The sequence below is a fragment of the Ambystoma mexicanum genome, chromosome 10 (genome assembly GCF_040938575.1).
Source record: "Ambystoma mexicanum isolate Mex_15411 chromosome 10, UKY_AmexF1_1, whole genome shotgun sequence".
NCBI lineage: Eukaryota > Metazoa > Chordata > Amphibia > Caudata > Ambystomatidae > Ambystoma > Ambystoma mexicanum.
In genome coordinates, this window is record NC_090932.1 from 1,587,058,065 (window position 1) to 1,587,070,280 (window position 12,216).

The 12,216-nt window shown below is 37.2% G+C and overlaps 1 long non-coding RNA gene across 2 annotated transcripts; it reads left to right on the forward strand.

Moving 5' to 3' along the window:
* The first annotated feature begins 3,371 nt into the window (after positions 1-3,371).
* LOC138493368 (uncharacterized) lies at positions 3,372-10,630 on the forward strand. Of its 2 annotated transcripts, none has more exons than XR_011276402.1 (2): positions 3,372-3,589; positions 9,958-10,630. It is a non-coding gene; the product is annotated as an uncharacterized lncRNA (long non-coding RNA). The 2 variants fall into 2 exon arrangements; XR_011276401.1 differs by lacking the exon at positions 3,372-3,589 and adding an exon at positions 4,861-5,058.
* Positions 10,631-12,216: the final 1,586 nt, after the last annotated feature.

Consider the following 12,216-nt stretch of genomic DNA (forward strand, 5'->3'; position numbering starts at 1 on the left):
GGTGTCAAAAAGGAATACGCTGTTATTGAAGCCAAGTGGAATGAGAGAGGGGAGAAGACATACAAGGAAAGAGGATTCAGTTAATAGGTTGCTAGAGAGAAAGGAAGCCAAAGTAGATTGATAAAACATTGATGTTTGGAGAAATATTCAATAATTGTGATTGTGTAGAACAAAGAAGTACAGTCATAATTGCAAGAAGGAGAGAATAAGGAGGGGAGGTAAGTAGAATAGAGATGTTTGAAAAATATAAAGGTTGCATGGAATAGAGATTCAGACAAAGAGATACATGGATAGCATACATAATGTTTTTATTTGAAAAAAACACTATTTTTTTGGGTACTGCAGTTTAGCCTACAAATATCTATCAAACTATAAACTATATTAAAGTTTTAAATGTCATGAGAGTCCGGCCTGATAAAGTACCTAATCCACTAATGAAAGAAAATCCCAAATCTGTAGCTGAGTTGTTGACCCCTGTTTCGAATGTTTAATATGCTCCCCACCTCAAGCAAATACTTTAAGGTTGGAAAGTGGGTATGAAGATCAATTACTTAAATCTTGGAATAGTGGACAACTATGCGATGATTGCTCTCCAAGATGCTGCAGTGAAGATTTTCTTGAAACCTCCACTGATTCATTTAACTTGATGGAGGGAAACAAGTAAACTTATTTGCCACAACATTGCTTGGTTTGGCGAAAGGAACATCTTAGGAATAGAACCAATAACCCTTAAACTTCTTGTACACAAATACACTCAAACACAACAAAAGGTCATTATATTGATGCTTTACAGACTTGTCTTTGGCAATTGATAAAGTTTATATATGTGTACATTGATTGAGACTTGCACTTTCGGGGCTACCACAAGCACTTCTACCCCTCATAATAGAATTACATTCAAGAAATGGACTAGGGTTGGACAGGCAAAGGGTGGTGGACTATTAGAATAATCACTGTATGAAACTAAAGTGGGGCTGCTTATGAAGTAACTCCACAATTGTATAACATCTAATCGCATTGAGGCATTGAAGGTTAATCAGACAAATTGTTTCCATGTGAAAATGTACCCTGGAAAAAGGTTGCCAGGTAATCGATTATTTTCTGTGCACCCCTAAAAGCATCCCCCCACCTATTCTAGGATGGGTATTATAATACTATTCTAACTCCAAGTCTATAATATTTAGGGAAAGTGCTTGATTTTCTTGTGAGTACACATTTGGGGAAATGTTGCAACCTGGTAACATTTTCCCAGGTGACTTTATCAATGGATACCCAAAACTGATATTCCTTATATTGGAATTCACAAACTCTCTTATTTCTCTTTCACAGATAACACAGGCATCTTTGCTGTAATGCCCTTAGTTGTGAGGTATTCTGTAGACCAATTATATGGTTATCTAAATTGACATAACATAATGTTCAATACCAAGAAAAAATCCATCATAAATATCATGTGAATTAACAAGCACTCATCTCAGTAACAAAATAAACTTATTTGGGATTTATAGTAGATCAAAATATAAACTCTAAGACTCAAGGTTTGAAGAGAGATTTGGCACCAACTTGGAAAGCACTGAGTGAACTTTATGAACTAAAACTAGTCCTGCTATAAACACATAGAGTAGTTGCAGAATAATATAATGAACATATGAAATCTAGTAAACAAATTGAAGGTTTGGTGTTGAAAAGGAAATTACACATTAAGAAATCTTGTAGTATGGAAAATATTACACTATAAATATAATCCCTAATATAAACTTACAAAATGAGGTTGCATTTATGTAGTTTTGGGACGTTTTCAAATATTCCAAAACAGAGACCAAAGACTATTATACTGTGAATTAAATTCAGATTTTAGCCACGGAGGAAAGACGCAAACGATGATTACCTTAGGGAGAGCAGAAAGGATAGCCCGACCACATTCTTGAAATCTGGAATAATTATTGGCATTTCAATGCTACTGATGGCTCTAGATAGATAAGCTTTCAGTAAGAAAGGCTAAACACGTTCTGATTTGGAATTATATGGGTCTGAGATGGCAGAGAATTATGAATATGAATATGAAATACAATAAAAAATAAATCCCCAGTAACGACAGATAAGAAATTAGAAGCAGACAGACTTCCAATGATCACATACGTTTTAAGTCAATGAGAGTCAGATTGTGGGTTACGAATAAAAGACTTTCCAGAATATGGATCTGATGCTTTACTTGAGCCACGTTTAGCAATGTTATGAAATCAGTCCTTAAACTTTAATAGAAATTCCTCGAGCAGGTTAGACCTGCCTGGCAATGTACCATCCAGTCAAAATGATGACTATGAATCGACAAGGATATGCACATCTGCATTCCACGTTCTCTGTGAGGGCTATTTTCTGTTGCATAGTTTAGTACTTCTGATCTTTGGGAATGCACACATAAAGCCTGCAGTCATGACAGATGCCTTGTATCTTAGATATGGGAAAGGCGTAGAGATAAACACACATTCCTCAAAGCTTATACAGGTCTATGGGACCATTAGGAAAAGCTCAGATGGACACATCAGTACAATCAATATGGTGCCACACATGAACAATTTGAGTGCAAAAAGAGACACTGCTTACACTGCAATGGTCAGTTCATTTCAGCGGCCAATCTACCATCAGACAACAACATTGTCCTCATCTGTCTCAGTGTGATTATCTGCCCTTTCCTGTAGGTGAAAAAGCCCACCAATCAATGAGAGGTAGTTTGAATTTCATATGTCACATCTCTCTAAAAATATGATTTATTGCAAAAGAGTAGCCTAGCAGTTCCTCACTGTATGTAGAAACCCACAAAAGCAGCACTTTGGAATAATCAGGCCCATCTCATCCAGTGAAGCCAGAGGTAGACAGACAAGGAGTGATCAATGAATAACAAAGTAAGGTGCAGCTTGAACCGTCTCACTCATTTTACTTATTCCAGGAGACAGAGCTGGAGCTGGACTTCAAACACAAGGCCAAAACTGCACACGTGTAATTCATCAATGATTTCAACATTTGTCCCATATCTGATATCTCTGGTGAGTTAGGCTTGATTTGATGCTTAAAGTGTCAGCATCTTCTTTGATCCAGAAGCCACGTTTTAGCTCACTGACATCTTATATCCACATAAGTCAGAGTTCAGTGTAGAAACAAGTGTATTATCTTGTCAGTAGAAATTGGTGTTCCCCCTATCATGACACTGTTGGTTCATTTAAAAAACATTCAATGGGCTCAGGATTCACTGCATGTGAAGGAGGTCACATAGAAGGAATGTTTCTCCACATCCCAATGCTTAATGTGTCTTAATGAATTCACATTTATCATGTGTATGTCTATGAAGAGTGATCTCAAACAGAGTTGTTGAAAAATAGAGATCAGTGGATTTCTACATGCCACTGGACTTAGCTGACCCACCATTTTGCCAAGGATGATCTTCCTCAATCAAAGGGTATCCCCTGATGTCAGATTGATAGGTTGTCTGCAGACACCAAGTGGTGCTGCAGAATGGACTGGTGATTGTTTTTGTACAGCCATATAACACAGTGGTGGATGTTCGGTGGAGGAACCCAGCTGAACGTCCTTTGTAAGTAAGACTGTCCGTCTTATTCTATCACTCTTAAATGGCTTTATTATTGTTTTGAGTATTCTTCCTTTGAAGTTAACAGATTATTCACTTTTACTGTACATGTGTAATTTCCTCATCTGCAGAACCAATTTCTGCCAAAAAATACATTTATTTTGTATATCACTAATCATAGGTTGTGCTGCCCTCATGTTTCCAAAGAATAATATCATTCTCAATAGCATGATATTGTGTGTTCTCGAAAGGGAATCTTTAGTTCTGTGCCACTCTCATAATTATCTTTTCATTCTTGGCACCATCTAGGCAGCCTGAGATTGTCATTACTTTGAAAAAGCCACAATAGAGATTATATCATATACTTATAATTGTAACAACATAATTCACTTTCACTGTGCATATTTACATATATGTCCCAATGATATATAAATAGCATTTACATTGGGAACAATAAATTGCATTTCATCCTCGGGAACCAGATGAAACATCTTTCACTGAATTGTGAGGGTAGTTTCATGTGTTATAAGTTAAAAGAGCAGCCATTAGGACTGAGGCATTGTTTTAAATGCTGTCTTCAATGTATACAAGGGCAGAGTTACTTAGGGATAAAGTGGCACCAGGTAGATGTTTGCAGGTCTACAATGAATTATTGCAGTTTGAATACAGATCTTCAATCACATGCAAAGACGCTTAAAGGAGAGCAGCAAAGACTATTAAAGAGAGGCTCCAGCGATCTGTTATAGGATCTATTCACAGGGAGGGTTGATTTGGGAATTGCAAAGCTCAACAGATGGTTATATTGTCAGAAGGCAAATAGATTTGTATGGAATATCTTAAAAGTAACAATGATGCAAACACTGGCTATTATTGTAATGTTTATTAAAGGGATTTCTGAGGAGATCTTTGTTCAACTCCCACATCATAAGCTTTGATTACTCAGTCCTTAACCAGTACAGGTTGATTAAACAATGACCATTAATCTGGGAAACAGTGACAAATGTTACATTCAAAATTACAGATCTGCGGTTGCTATTCAAAGGAATCTGGTATTGGATTTAAATTGAAAATAGTGAACACAGCTCCATGTAGCCCACGGATCTTTAGGTCAGGTAATCAGGAACTGCATCACCTTTCTTTGTTTTCAGAACTTCCACACAAAAAATATTTTGAATGCCATGAGTCTGAATGTGAGTTCTTTCCAGAGTCACTGGTTATCCCAAGCACAAGCTCTAGACTTATAGACCCCTGATTTGGCAATGTGCTGCAGTCTATCAGGCTTTGATCATGCAGAAAAAGATGCATACAATTCCCATAGTGTCTAGTTGTGCCTGCTGCTCACCTTCCTTAAGAAACTGTACCCCCATATGATTTGTATCTACTTTATCTGCTGTATTGCACATGGTCAGGTTTGTGTATAGCCCTGTGACACTGTGGGTTTGTCTTTGGTGGAGGAACCCAGCTGAGCGTCCTATGTAAGTATCAGAATTAACATTGTACACCACTCTTTCTTCGTGTTTTATTTTGTTCTTTTTTTCTCATTTCTCTATCGGAAGTGTGCAGGCACATTGATAGGATATTTAACAGTTAGTATAGGTATCATTGTATCCTAGCTCATTGCTGTTTTGCAATGTTCATTGTTATCTATGGTTTATTTTATTTGTTAAAGTGCAAACTTAGATCCAGAGCAGCAGAGCACTGTGCAAGGCTTGGGTAGCCAGCATTTAGGTTTGCATCTTTTAACAGTAGCGCTGCACTGTGAGTTGCATTATGGGCATCCTTTGTGAAATTGGAGAATTTGGGGGCATTTCAAAACGTTACTGGGATGGAGATCCAAAGTGTGGGTGTGTGACAAGAGAATGATTGTTGCGTGTTCCTCTCTTTATGTACTAGAAAGATAACTGCACAGATAGGTTAGTACAGTACCTATCTGTGCAGTTAGCTTTCCATGATTCATCTAAAATAATATTAGCTTAGCTTTCAATTGTGAAATGGTGATAGGGTATAAACAGTAGTACAGGACGAAACAACTTTGATTGAAATGTGAGCGGCAGCTATCTCATTGCTAAGGTTAGAGAATAGTGCTTTACATTTAAATCAACAGGTTATTGAACTATAAAGTAAAAAATTACTCTTCATTGTGACCAAACCATCCCATTATAGTGCTAGTTCACTTTCCCTAGCCATGTGTGTACTAAGTAAATTTGAGTTCAAGTCCCCTTGTTTTATGTGATTTATAAACCGGGTTTTAGATTATTGCACAATTTATTAAAAACATATTTTCTTGTTAGAAGTTTAAGATCACAAATCTTTTTTCAGCACACTCATTTTAAACACATTTTGCTGAGTTCTGATGAATTTCCAATCATCTGCAATTTAAACGTAAGCTAAACCCCTAACTTGTTTGCCAGTTAAGCATTCTGCATGTTGTACAGTCAATCAGTGCAGTGAGATTCCTTGATAAAGCACCATGATTCCTTTTCAAGGTCACCATGTATGCTGCAAATTCATTCCATACCATTTCTGTACCACAGTACTGTAGAAAAGGGTATCAGCCAAGAAAGGCGTTGTATATATATATATATATATATATATTTAGTAGAGAAATCCTCAAATTAAAATACCTCTGACAATTGCCAATTGTGATCTTGTTTATTGGTTTTGTTGAGTTCAGGGTATATTTCACCCACCTTTTATAATAAAATTTGATTTGATATGACCAATTAGTTTACAATTCACAGCAGTGACATTGTGCAGGACCCTGCTGTACATGTGAGATGTGTACACTGAAGTCCCAATGTACATTAATTGCCTTTTCATTTAGTAATACAATGTTCCTCTAAGGCCATTAGTAACTTCTTATCTTCTCTAACTATTCTCCAGTTCTCCTACCTTTCAAAATAGGAAACGCTTAATAAAGGACTAAATACTCACAACAAATGTTATATAAATTATTTCACTTTAACATTTCCATCTTAAGTATAATTTATTTATAATAATATGGAATAGATAATGTCAATGCAAACAACATTTTAAATAAATTAAAATCTGACTTCGTAAGTTTGAAAATAAAGTCAAGCTTTTCTGATGTTTGTGGCATTTTTCTGTCAGAAAACTGTGTCTAGTATTTTGTAATTTCAGAAATGTGAAAGAGAAAATGTGAAGAAATAGATATTATAATTGGTCAATTTAAAATTTACATACATTGTACAAGATTCGGCCACACCAGTTCTAACTCATTAGTCAGCTTTAGTGTATTGCTGATTTCAAGATGTGATCTCAAAGATGAGACTTGTTGTAGTCTCTAAATTAAGCCTAAATTCACCTGTAAACTTATAAATTCTCACTTTGATAGTTCAAAGGCACCATTCTACTCAGTAAAACTAGAAGAAATGTTAAATTGCATTGCCAATTTTATTATAGTGCTGTATGATAATCTTTGTAGATGACAGGCTGCTTTAGGGGACTCAATGGGCAAGTATAAAAGTCAAACTACAAGCAGTGGATCTTTGGAGCATTCCAGGAGCCCTTGGTAGAATTAGGCACCTTAATAATCATAAATAATACTTTAAAAATGGTACAATGAATAAAGATGATTTTTGGACACAGGTAATGAAAAACACACAATTAAGGTAAGGCAGAGCTCCTTGGAGTAAAAACATCTTCAGATGACATATTATTAATGTATACAAATAATTGTGTTTTCTCCAAAGAGATAAAATACATAATTCATAACAATCCTGAAATATCTGTGGCCATAGGGATAATTATAGGGAGTAGTAAATCACTCCAATACAGATGGTCGCAAAGAAAAGAGTGTAGACGTTACACATGCTACATCAAAAATGTACATATGCACATTAAAAGTTCTATCCACATATCATGGAACTTCAAAATATCCTGGGAGACCTCTTCTTTCTCATAATACATTCTAGATGTGGAGAGCAAAGTTTGGACACCAAAGAATGTTTTAAACCACAAAAAAGCCATGAGCAGTAAACTGAAATAGAATTTGCATGCATTTATTTCAAACTGAATGGCTGCTCATACAATTGTCCAAAGACAAGCTACAACTATATTTTTTGCAAAACCTTTTAGGGAAATGATGAAATTTTTTCTGGGAGACAAGAAACACCTTTTGCAAAATTGACTTCTGTAGATACTAATATTGTGAAAAGACTCAGTCCAACATCTGAAACAGAAGTTTGGAAAGTGTCAGTAAAATCCATAGGTATCTTAGAAATGATTAAACGCTCTGAATATAAAACTCTTTATGATTGGTCAGCGACTTGTCACGATCAGTTTCCATTTGAAAAACATCAATATCTCCATATTATTTGAAAAAAAAACAAATAATTATTAAAAATAAAAGAATTCATATTGAAAATGGTTCTTCTTTGAGTCCGTCCTTTTCCATTTTTATAGAGGTACTTCTCTCCAAGAACATGGCCATCCATCCATTTGGGAAGATAATGAAAGGATGTACTGTTTATTCAGCACATCAAAAGGCTCAGTGATGCAGCACACCACCTCCACCATAGCTGAGCTCTGACAAGTCAGTCAGTCATCCTATTGAGAGAGTAAATCAAAAGCATCCCTTTTAATTAGAGACTGCGATCTAATATTGGGATATTATGGGCAGCTGTGGAACAGTAAGACCCCATTCCCATGGAGTCCCCTATGACTATGACTCCATGGGAGTGGGAACACTGAAGTGACGGTGCTTCATTGAATTATCTGCCAGCAGGAGCAGGAGCCTGAACTACCAGCAGCCAGGTCTGCCAGTTGTTCACCCCGGCTACCGGCAGACTCAGAGTATACCGGTCTGGAAAATGTGCTTGTAACCTTTGTAACAGGCACCTTTTTCATGCTCGTAATCAGGGCCTAGTCTTCTTAATCAAGCCAAGACTTAATTGGCATTGTGCCATCACAGATGGTCTCCCACAATGAATCCTTCTAGGGGTGCATGAGGTGACCTAATGTGAACTTCTAGATATATTTGCTCTGCTTCGCCCTCTTCTTGAAATCAATAGAGAATTTGACCGCTGCATATTTACCTGTTTTCTTAAGTGTTCCTCTAGATATACTCTAACTTTTAAGTGCAGATGCAAGTACATAGGTATTAAAAGTGAAACCCGTATTAAAAAGGTCTCCTTTATCTGGTAATTCCAAAGCCATATTTAAAATTGCAAATGAGATGGGATTGCAGGCTTGCAGCGCCTAAAAAGGGGAAGCCAAACTACCTGCTATGGCAAAACATTTAAATGCACAGTGTGGGGTAAGTGATGAAGTTCACCCATTACCTGGAGGAGTTTGTTGATTCTTGTGATGTGGACCAAAGAAGGTGCCTGGCCTCATCCCTACTGCATAATACTGTATCCTACTCCTTAAAATTAAACAGTCAGACAGGTCTATCTCTTCACATTGACAGCAAATATTTAGGCCTTTTTTAATACCTTGGAATCTCTGTAAGAAACACCTTGTGTAATAGCGTTGGAAGAGGCACTCAAGGAGTTATTCCCAAGGGCAGCGGTATAGTCTGTCTTCCTCTGGTAAGCTTTGCCAAGCTTGCTATAGCATCTTCAAGAGCATTTACAACATCCAATCCAGATATGATCACTATGATCACATTGGGACAAAAGGAAACATCAGGACAAGCCTAGACGTTTTACTGAGAGAACATAGCAGCTACATGAAGCCTTGATCTGCTGGTGACAAAGACACATGGATGTTTTTCTAATAGTGTTTTCTCTCGCATAGATTTACCTTGCAACCATTGTCTTCTAGCATAATTCTTGTTATCACTAAACTTGTATATGATTACTGCTGTTATTTTAATCAATTATCCCATTAATTTTGTTACTCCAATAAATATTTTGAGATTGCTAATATTGCAAATTTTTTAACACCTTTAAGGATTTGCATTCTTACCTTAAATACATTGCTCAGTTGTTCATATTGTTCATACCGCCATCATCCATATACCCCCACATATTGAGTCATGTGCTCTGCCTCCTCTACCAAAGTGTGGGACGCGGTTAATTGAACCAGCTGAGCTTGGGAATTACGCAAGCTTGCTTGCAGCCGCACAGTCAGCCATGGGTGCAAACAGAAATACTCCAGCTTTGATTCATGTATTCCTGAGAGCAACATACCCTCCTTTAACACCTTAAGCATATTTAACGCCGAATCATTCGAAGGCACAGGTATACATCACAGAGGCAGATAATAACAGTACATGGCTTAGAATTAGAAAAATCAATGTCCTTCATTAAGAGTTTGTGCTTGAAGTAGACCGAAGGGAATGAAACCTGAATCTTGAATTGTATTAATTTAACTGCCTCATTCTAACACTTGTAATTCTTTTCTTGCAGCCGGTGAGACCAAAAAACCTTCCATGAGCCTCTTCCCACCCTCTTCAGAGGCGGTCAATGCAAATAAGGGCACCCTGACATGTCTCCTGTCAGACTTTTATCCCGGATCTGTGACAGTGAGTTGGACGGTCGATGGGCAACCAATAAGCAGTGGAGTTGAGACGGCCAAAGCCACTAAACAGATTGAAAACAACCTGTACATGACCAGCAGTTACCTGCCTGTGACCTCTTTAGACTGGAACTCAAATAAAGTGTACGCCTGTCAGGCCACGCATGAGCGGGAGACCATTACAGCATCTGTGAGCCGAGCTCAATGTGCTTAACCCTTCGTAAGCCAACTCTGGTCAGTGTCAAAGGGCTGTGCTGGAGTAGGCATCAACGCAGTAGGATTTAAATATGGTGAGATGTAATAGAGACCAACCTGCCAACTAATCCTGGGGAATGCCCCCAAATGCTGTTAGAACACTCTGCTTCCTGAACTGAAGCTTTGCTCTGTCTCTATCTGATGTCATTCCAGGCAAGTGATTGATTAGTCTGTTATATCATTATATCCAGCCAGATATGACTTATTTGGAACATTTCACTGTCATCACTAAATAGCGCTGGGATTGGTCTTCTGCCTTTTAAGTAATGTGTTCATTTTTCGACCAATAAAATATGTATCTTCATCATCCATTGTGTTTCAGAGTTTACTCTTAATTTTTTAGTTTCTCTAATGTTTTACACAGCCTCGTCTTAGCTCAGATAATACCTGCATTGCACAGGCTTTTCATTTCCTATTTTTTATGACACTCTTTCATCCATCATTCTGACAATTTCCATTCATCTATGGGTCAATACCAAGCAAACTAGTTGCATATATTCACTCATCCATTGTAACATAATGGAGAATAGCATCTCCTTAAATGACAATGTAAATGTTCATGAATGAAATGTGGATCAACAGATGTCTGAGGTGATGAATTGGTGAATGGTTTCCCTATAGCTTTTCTGGGAATTGGCAGTTCAGTGTGCATGTTGATGTGGGCCGACATTGTTGGAAGGAGAAAGGTCATTAGTTGGTGGACGTAGGGCTCTGCCACTATATACATGTTGTGTTTGACCTTTGGCTAGGCTTCTAGATGAACATTGGGTTCGTTATTGCATAATTTCAATTTCCTGAGAATTGTGTCACAAATATTACATGTATCAGACATGTCCCACACAAGAATATCAATTTCCAAAAGGTATTTATTAGAACAAATCAAAAACAATTCTGTAGGGACTAAAATGGTGCATGAAAGTAATTCAAATGGGATCAAGATGCTCATGCACCAAATAGTGCATGAAGGAATCTCAACAGAGACAAAATTTGGGGCTGTGCACTTACAGTTATAAATAAGATGTCGATATTAAGTATAACATCCTCTATGAAGAGTTAATCTATAAAGGTATTCTCTGACAATCAGATTTCTTGTTCGATGTTCCTGTGCAGCAAGCGGAAGGTGTGCGGAGGTTACCAGAAGGTGGTGACAGAATTGGTGGTGCCAAAGTGAATTAGAGTGATATTGACTGCAGGTAGTAAGAGGTATGTGAGAAGAAGAAGATTGAAAAGGACTTGCATGTACTTTTCCTTGTTCTTCTTCTCCCATATCTCATGGGATGGTATATGATGCCAAAGAGAACGGGGAGTCAAGGATTAATGATGCAATGTTGATATCTGGAGGAATATGAGCAAAATGTAAATGACCTTGTCCACAGAAGAGTACAGAGAAACTTAACAGAAATTGACAGAATAAGAAGTGGATATCAATGGTATGAAGAGGTGTGTGAAATTGAAAAGATAACTGGAATAGAGAAATATCTCAAATGTAAATGAAATTGAGATATGTGTGTGAGGACAAAATCAATAAATGCATCTGAGAGGAATAGAAGAGGGACATGATATGTAAAGTAGTATGAGAGGTAAACAATATATATCGATTATGAAGAAGGTTAAAATAGATATGCATAGAAAACAAATACGTAGCTCATTAATTGAATAGTGATAGATTAATTAGAGGTTGTCTTAAGTGAAGGATAGATTGGCCAGATAGGCAGCGAACATGTAATTATTGCACGGGAACTGGTGACTTTCAGCATTTTAGGGAGATCATTTGAAGTGCAGTGTCAAGAAAAGGTGAGAAAAAGCATACAAATACAAAAAGGGACATTCCCCTACAAATGCATCCCTCACTGAGCACATGAACACTGTGCGCTCACTGAAGCACAGGGCAGTCA